The following is an 8,270-nucleotide window of genomic DNA, read 5'->3' on the forward strand; positions in this document are numbered from 1 at the left end:
ACTTCCATGGAAGAAGTACCATGTAACAAAAAACTACTGCTGCATCTGTATTTTAAAACCTAATTATCTCATGTATGTGCTTTTGTGTGTGTGTGTTTTTTTTAATACTAAGTGAGATGGTACTCTGCATGAGAAGGGCAGATAAGAGAAACACTGAAGAAAGAAGAAACTGGAAAAAGTAGAAATGTTTGGGGGAGAAGTAAGACAAGTTTTGCATTATGGTAACTGAAGTATTCTGTGAAATTAAGAGACATATACCACAGGCTTGCTCTGTGAGTTTTTTGACACTTCTGGTTGGTCAAAGTTTCTTCATCTGTAAAGTGAGTAGATTGGGCTAGATGATCTCTGAAGGCTCCAGTAATTTTAACCAATGCAATTAGGTGAGAGACTAAAATAGCATGCATGTGCATTGGAATCAAAGGGACACATTATAATTATTTATTATTTATATTTTATGATTGAAAAACTCATGAATTTGGCAACAAAAAGTTAAAATCTGCAAGAGTTCAACCATGGGATGGTGACAAAATTGAAGTTCTATAGTTTTCCATATGTAAACAATAGTAAATTATACAATATAACAAAAGGAAAATGCAATTAAATACACCATAAAATACATAGGAATAAAGTTATAAAATATTCAAGATTCAAATGAAGACACTTATTGAAGAATAACCAAAGAATATATTGAAACAAGACAAAACCTTTTAAAGTAAAACTTTGTTTTTAGATAGACTCGCATTTACATGCCATTTTTTCTTAAATAAAACCTTCAAATTCAATGCAAATATCAATTAATACAGCTATATATGATTTTTAATTTGATACAGTGATTTAAAATTTATTTTTAAGAGTAAATCATTGGCATGGTTATGAATTTTTATAAAAACTAATGAGAAAGACTTAACTATCTTGAATGTTAGGAACTATATTAGTTAACATCACACTGAAAAATATTAGAGGTTCCCATATACCCCACACCCCACCCCACCTCTCCCACTTCAACAACCTCCTTCATCATTGTGGAACATTCATATAGTTAATAGTTCAATTATAGAATATTTTTTCATGATCAAAAATACTAGCAAACTGAATCCAGCAACAAATTAAAAGCATTATTTGTATTTTAAGAAAAAGATGTAGGACTGATAATTTTTTTAAGTTTAGAAAATAAAGCTTGAATTAAAAAAAAAAAACATCACATAGTACTGGCACAAGATGATCAAGCAGAAGTGGATGAGAGGAGAATCCACTCTATTACCTAGGGATATCTAGACATTTGAAACCTGACAGGATGGGCATTTAAGTGTCTGAAATGTTGAAGAGCATGAAAAATGCCACTTCTGTTCTCTACAGGATGTCCTGATATACTCAATTCATCAAGGTAGACCTGGCCATGTTCAGGTACTTAGAGTCCTATATGATTTTGTTTCTTTTCTGTGCATAGATTCAATCTTCTAGTGAAAAGAGCTATGAACCCAGACATGTTTTATACATGAAATGCCATATAATTAGAGAGTGATGAAATTTCTGTGGGCTCATGAAATACACATTCTGGGTGGGGCAGACAAAACTTCCATGCCATTGTTTTTCAGAACAGGCTCCATCCATGGGAGATTATAGCTGAAAGAATTGAGGACAAAATTTACTATGAATATATAGAGAATTAAGTACGAGCAAATAAAAAAATAACTTTAATGGAAAACAAACATAATCAAGGTAAAAAATAATCATTGAGAGTAGCCATGAATTTAGTAGATGAGCAAGTACAAGGTAAAGGGACAAATCAGAAAAAAATATTTGCAATACTTATGAAAAAGGATTAAATATTCAGGGAGTTCTTGGAAATTAGTAATAAAATACAAGTAACCCAATAGTAAAATGGCTAACATGTATGAACAGGTAATAGGAAACAAAAATAACAAACATAAAAATGATCGATCTCTGAAATAGTTTTTAAAAGATATATGAAACCAACCTGGAAATACTAATATTTACCAATATGATTTGCAAAGATTACAACAACTGATAATAACCAGTATTGTACTGGAAAGAATATTGATGGTGCAACAGTTTTTGGAGCAGGAAATTTGGCAATATCTATTAAAATTTGAAATATCCATAACAATAACAGTACATTTCTAGAGATTTATATAAAGAAAGATTTGCCATGTACATTTCTCTTTTTTTTTTAATTTTTTTACTTTAAAAAAATCAATCATTTGATAATCTGTCATTGTACAGACTGTAATTATCTGAGATGGAGACAGGGTGGGGTGGGTGAGCTAAGCCAGGGGAAATCTTCCTGGGGCCTTCATGGGCAGTAGCTTTGATAGCTGTCAGATCTAGTGAGTCTACTGATTACATGGGTCTATTTGACTGGTGTCTGCACTAGTGGAAACTAGAACCCTCTTTTTCCCAACTGCCTGAATCTGTTGTACTCTCCTTCTCCCTCCACACGAACAAGACACCATTGGTTCCATACAGAAATGTCAGGAACACTAAAATATCTGCTTGTTTCAGATGCGACTGTTACTCTCTGAAATTACTCTCTGATCCAAATTTTCCCCCAGAGGATGGAACCTTGATTAAGTAGAGGTGTCACCCCCTTGGAAGTGACACTTCAAGTGACAGGTTAGGAGGTTCTTGCCTAATCTAAAGATGTGAGAACAATGACGCACATCTTTCAAATGAATCCAGATTTGGGATTAAAAAAGAATCAGGCTAAGACTTAACAAAGGTCAAAGATAGAATCATTTTATCATATCACAATATATATGAGTTGCACTGGAACCATCCCAAAACATACTTGATAGGCCTAATTCCCACTTGCAGGTGAGCTCAGAATGCCTTCCTTGAGCACAGCTTCTATGTGGAGCGCTCCAGCTCAGTTTACCTGTTCAAATTATTTTTCCCTTAACTCATTGGTCACATTGTCTGCAGCAGCGATAGGTCTTTTGTCCAAATAGCCATCTGTGTCATTGGTCTACCCAGTACATAGGAGGGGACATGATGCACAATTTTTATCCAATAGGGCACAAAATAGAATATGTTGATTGGATGAACATATGAAATCCAATTCTGCAGGTACTTTTCATTTGAATAGGACAGGAAGAATCATCAGTTATTTGCAAGGGCAGGGATCAGAAAGCAGAAAGAAAGCAGAGAAGCCACTATGGGAGAAACTAAATACAGAGAAAGAAGTATTGAGCACAGTTAAGATCTCCAGGAACAGAGGGAAAAATATGGAAATAATGAGTTTGCAAAATGTCAAAGCCCAGTTGAGGAAGTAAGGGACACCTAGCTCTGTCTTTGGCGAATGGAAGTATCTTATGTGGATGTTTATATTGGTCTGTTAGGAGAATTAGCCAACCAGTGGAGACAGGTCACAGGTGTAGAGTGTACTGAGAAGACTGATCCATTTGTTGCCTTCAGTGTCATGTTGATGGCTCTCTAGTCTAACAGCTCCATTATCACACATCTCTATCTGCCTGATATCTGCATTTCTTGTTGAGTTAGTGATGATAACAACAAGTGATGATAGCCCTTCTTTCTCCCCAGTTACTTGAATATCTGAGTCCTTGGGGTAAACCCCCTTCCCTAAAGTGATGAAACTCCAACATATTAGCATCATACAAAAAAGTAATCCCCATATCCTACAAAGAGATTCAGAAGGAGTGCTCATGCTTGTAAGTATGGGTCAGCACAATATCATTTTCATGCCTCAAGTGAAATGAGGCATAGTCTGAAGTTAAAGAGGAATTAAGTGAAGGGCAAATCAGCCTGAGGTTGGGCAAAGATCAAGCAGAAAATAATTTAATATGATCTATTTACTTGAACTCCCCAAGACCACTAAGCTAGCCATTTGATAGCTCTTCTTCCTAGTTCTGGGAATCCTCTGGAGCCTTTGCTTCTCTGAGAAGAGTCTGTAGCTCAGTTTACCTGCTCAGAATGCTGTGGCCCTACCTCCCTTGGTACATTGTCTGCAATAGGGGCAGCCTTTTCCTAAGGGCAGACTGTTGGTTGGCTGGTTGGTTAAATATGAGCTGCAAAAACAGAATTTTGCCCAACAGTAGCAATTATATCAGGTGGCACTGAGTTGAATAAAAGGCATCTTTTTTGGGGGGAGCTTGCCTCAAGAAACCCAAAGAAAGTTTCATTTTTCAGAGGCATAAATCAGAGGATGCCAGCAGTAAGAGTTCAGGAAGGACAGAATAATCAATTAGACCTAATATAGTTGAGAAATTGAGAAACATGTGTTGAGGATTGTTATTAGAATTCAGTGGTATGGAGGTGTTGATGTGACCAGAGCTCTCTTAGGGCTTGGAGTAGACAGAAGCCTGAAAGCATTAGGCAGAGGAGAGGAGGAACAGTGGGGTAGGGGGTGAATACAGGACAATGTGTGTTTTTTTGTTTGTTTGTTTGGGAAGTTGTGCTGTTTTTTTGGTTGCATGTAAGTGAGGAAGTTAAATGTAAGATGCCATTTACTAGAGCATATTTTGATGCTGGCAAGACCAAGTAAGTGGAGAAGAAATTGATGGTGATGAAAGAGAGAAAATGATGCAGGAATAAACTCCCAGGCAGATGAGATTGGGAGAAATCTACAGCATCATCATAGGGGGTGGCCGTTCAATGAGTTCAAACCACTTTTGGGTACAACTGTACAGTGGACACTTTCCTTGGGATAAGGGTCATTGATTGTGTGTTCACAAATCTAACTTTCACATATCACTATGCTACTTCAGGCCATCTGTGTTCTCTCAGATTTGTTAGGGTTCATGGTTCCTGTACCTACGTTCTCTCATTTTTAAAATCTAAACTGGAGGTTAATTTACCATTTTACTTATGATGTTATTTGGAACTGTAGTATTTGTTATTATTTCCATCACAACTTTAATAGCTTATGAAATATTTGTGCATTCATTTTCTATTTTTTGGTCACTGAGGACACATCACAAAGGAGAAGTAACCAAGAAACAAACTAATTCAACAAATATATTCAATACCATCAAGTGGTTTGAGAATATATTGGAAATAATGTGAACCACACAGTGTCTCAATGTATGTGCAGACTTTCTCAATGTTGTGCTTGTGAAGTAAGTATCCAGATTTCTATAGTGGTCTAATTGGTCTGATATTTCTAATATAATTGAGATCAAAGGTATTGCACCACACTTTCTTCTGAACCTGCAAAAAGGCTCAGCCCATTTGATCTCCTCACTCTGGACTTCCACATGCTGAGAAAAGCTGGCATCATCTGAGAGCATGTACTTTAGAGACAGAGAGACCTGGCAGGAAGCCCTGGGTTTGCCAACCTTAGCTGCCACCTTCCCTATTGCAGATGATCCAGGATTGGAACTCCAAAGAAACACATGGGGAGGAACTAGAGATCTGCTATTCAGGATATGACACAGTAATTTAGCCCAGGAGCAGATGCTCTGATGAGACGCCTTTGACCTTTTTCAGGTTTTTGTTTTGTTTTGTTTTGTTTTGTTTTTAAGATTTATTTTTATTTATTTAATTCCCCTCCCCTCCCCCGGTTGTCTGTTTTCTGTGTCTTTTTGCTGCGTCTTGTTTCTTTGTCCGCTTCTGTTGTCGTCAGCAGCACGGGAAGTGTGGGCGGCGCCATTCCTCGGCAGGCTGCTCCCTCCTTCACGCTGGGCGGCTCTCCTTATGGGTGCACTCCTTGCGCGTGGGGCTCCTCTACGCGGGGGACACCCCTGTATGGCACGGCACTCCTTGCACACATCAGCACTGCGCATGGGCCAGCTCCACACGGGTCAAGGAGTCCCCGGGGCTTGAACCGCGGGCCTCCCATGTGGTAGACGGATGCCCTAACCACTGGGCCAAAGTCCGTTTTCCCTTTTTCAGGTTTTTGAGATGGCTATGTCACACCAAGCATCACATTGTCCCATAACCACAAGTACTTATTTTATGTGGGCTTGTCTGCATTTCTATCATAGATGAAATTCTTCTCCAAGTCACCCACCAGAAGACTTCTCTGCTCCACTTACCTAGAAGTGGATCACAGACATGTCCTCATTATAAAGTAAGCCAGGAGAGCAGGGATATGGCCCTCTGAACCTAAAGGTAAGGCATGGAGCAGGTATTGGCCAGAAAAAAAGGTGTCTGCAACAGGGACTTTGGCAAGAGCTATTTCAGGGGGGAGGTGGAGGCAGAAGCCACATTGCAGAGGGTCAGGGGATAAATGGAAGTTAAAATGAAATATTGGATATAGGCAACTCTTTCAAGAAGTTTCCTTTATGTACAAAGAGGAGGGAAGACAGGATGATAGCTACAGGTGGTGAAAGACTAAGAAAACATATATGGAAAAAAAGATTTATGCATTTAAAAATAGTTATGAGAAGGAGATTAAGGATTTGAAAATACAGGAGATAAAGGATAATCCATTGATTCCAGAGGTTCCTGGAGCTCTGGTAAGGGATGAGCCCCAAAGCCTAGATGGGGGAGGGTGGTATCAGCCTTGGAGAACAGGAATATGTCTTTCCAGGAAGGAACAAGGAGGCAAATAGAGATGCATTTAGTTGGTTTTGCAACCTGAAGTCTGTGAAATTCCCATCTGATGACCTTTATTTTCTTTGTGCCTTAGATTGCAAGATCATTAGTGTAAAGTGAGGTACAAGTGAAGAAATAGGATATGCAGTAGTAGATGTAGCTTAAGTGTTTGAGCACCTGCTTCCCTGTACAAGATAGGATGTAGAAATTTTTCCAAATCAGTATGTACTATAGATCTAACTTTTAACTCATCGCTATATTCCATTTTACTAGTAAGGGAACCTGACATTATATTGGGATTCACATTACAGGAAGTTTTGGATCACAGAGTGGTTCAACAATGGCGGTGGAGGAATACTGGTATGGGATGTTATTGACAGGCTATATATGGTTGATAGGGAATTATACAGGGCATATGTCCAGGGTGCATGGAATTGTTTGGATATACTCATAGTGGAAACAATTAAAAACAACAGCTGGGGGTGGGTACTGGGTTACTGGTTGGGGGGGCTCTGTTGTGGCCCCTAGGGGAGTAGCAGCAGTCCTGCAGGTGCAACGGTAATGATCAGGAAAGAATGAGGGTCCAACAGTGAGCCCCTGATACTAATGACTATGCTTGTGAGCCTATACACCTGAAATAAGAACAAGGCCTAGAGCAGCACTGTGCCTAGGAGTTCCCTCCTGACAGCCTCCATGTTACGCAAATGTGGCCAGTCTCAAAGCCAAACTCAGCATGTAAATGCAATGCCTTCCCCCCAGCATGGGACATGACACCTGGGGAAGAGCCCCCCTGGCACCGAGGGATCACTACCAAGTACCAGTGGATGATGCAACTAGAAAATGACCTTGAATTAAAGGTTCAATGTGGACCAGCAGAATATCCCTGTCTACATATAATAACAGGAGTTTAAAATGCTGTTTGACCTAATGTAAGGGGGAAATGGAAAGGACAAATGAGCTTATATGGCTATGAGTCTCTAAAAAAGAGTCTGGAGGATGTCAGAATGATTGCCCTTGTGCACACCTGAGCAGAGTCTCAGAGACAGATAAAGTAGATACAACCCCAGGTATTGGTCCTTTTGAGGCTAAAGAGACCCACAGTTTCTATGGTCATGGAAGATGGGGTTCACTGCCATGTCAGTTGGCCCTTCTTTGGAGCTGGTGTTTCTGTGTGATGGAGCTGGACTCAGATGGGATCTCTTTGCACAAGACTTTCATGCTACTTTGCTGGAATTGTAGTTGATGCTGGGGCTTAAAATATATCTAGGGGATTTGAATCTCTGGACTGACAATATGATAGCCAGGCCCTGACCTCAACAGACTTCAGCTCCTACACTCTGATTTATTGGACTTACTCCACTCAGCTAACAGGGAGTTGGAGAATGTCAACCACCACACCATGGAGCCTAGAGTGCCTACAACTGAAAGCAGGAGCATTGCATCCAATATCCATGTGGAATCTAAACCCGTTCTTGACATAGATGTGGAATGGACACAACCAAGCCAAGGTCCACAGGAAGGAGGAATACAGTAACGATCAGAGTGGATTTAATGATATTCTATTCATGAACTATTGTGGTTAATAACCGAGAAAATGTGGCATTGATGTGGAAAAAGTGGCCATGGTGGCTGCTGGGTGTGGGGAAGGGGAGGAAGAGAAGAGATGTGGGGGCATTCTCGGGCCTTGGAGTTGTCCTGGGTGGTGCCCCAGGGACAATTGGGGACCTCATTTTTTTTAATGTAATATCTTTTTA

This window comes from Dasypus novemcinctus, chromosome 25 (genome assembly GCF_030445035.2).
Source record: "Dasypus novemcinctus isolate mDasNov1 chromosome 25, mDasNov1.1.hap2, whole genome shotgun sequence".
Classification (NCBI taxonomy): domain Eukaryota; kingdom Metazoa; phylum Chordata; class Mammalia; order Cingulata; family Dasypodidae; genus Dasypus; species Dasypus novemcinctus.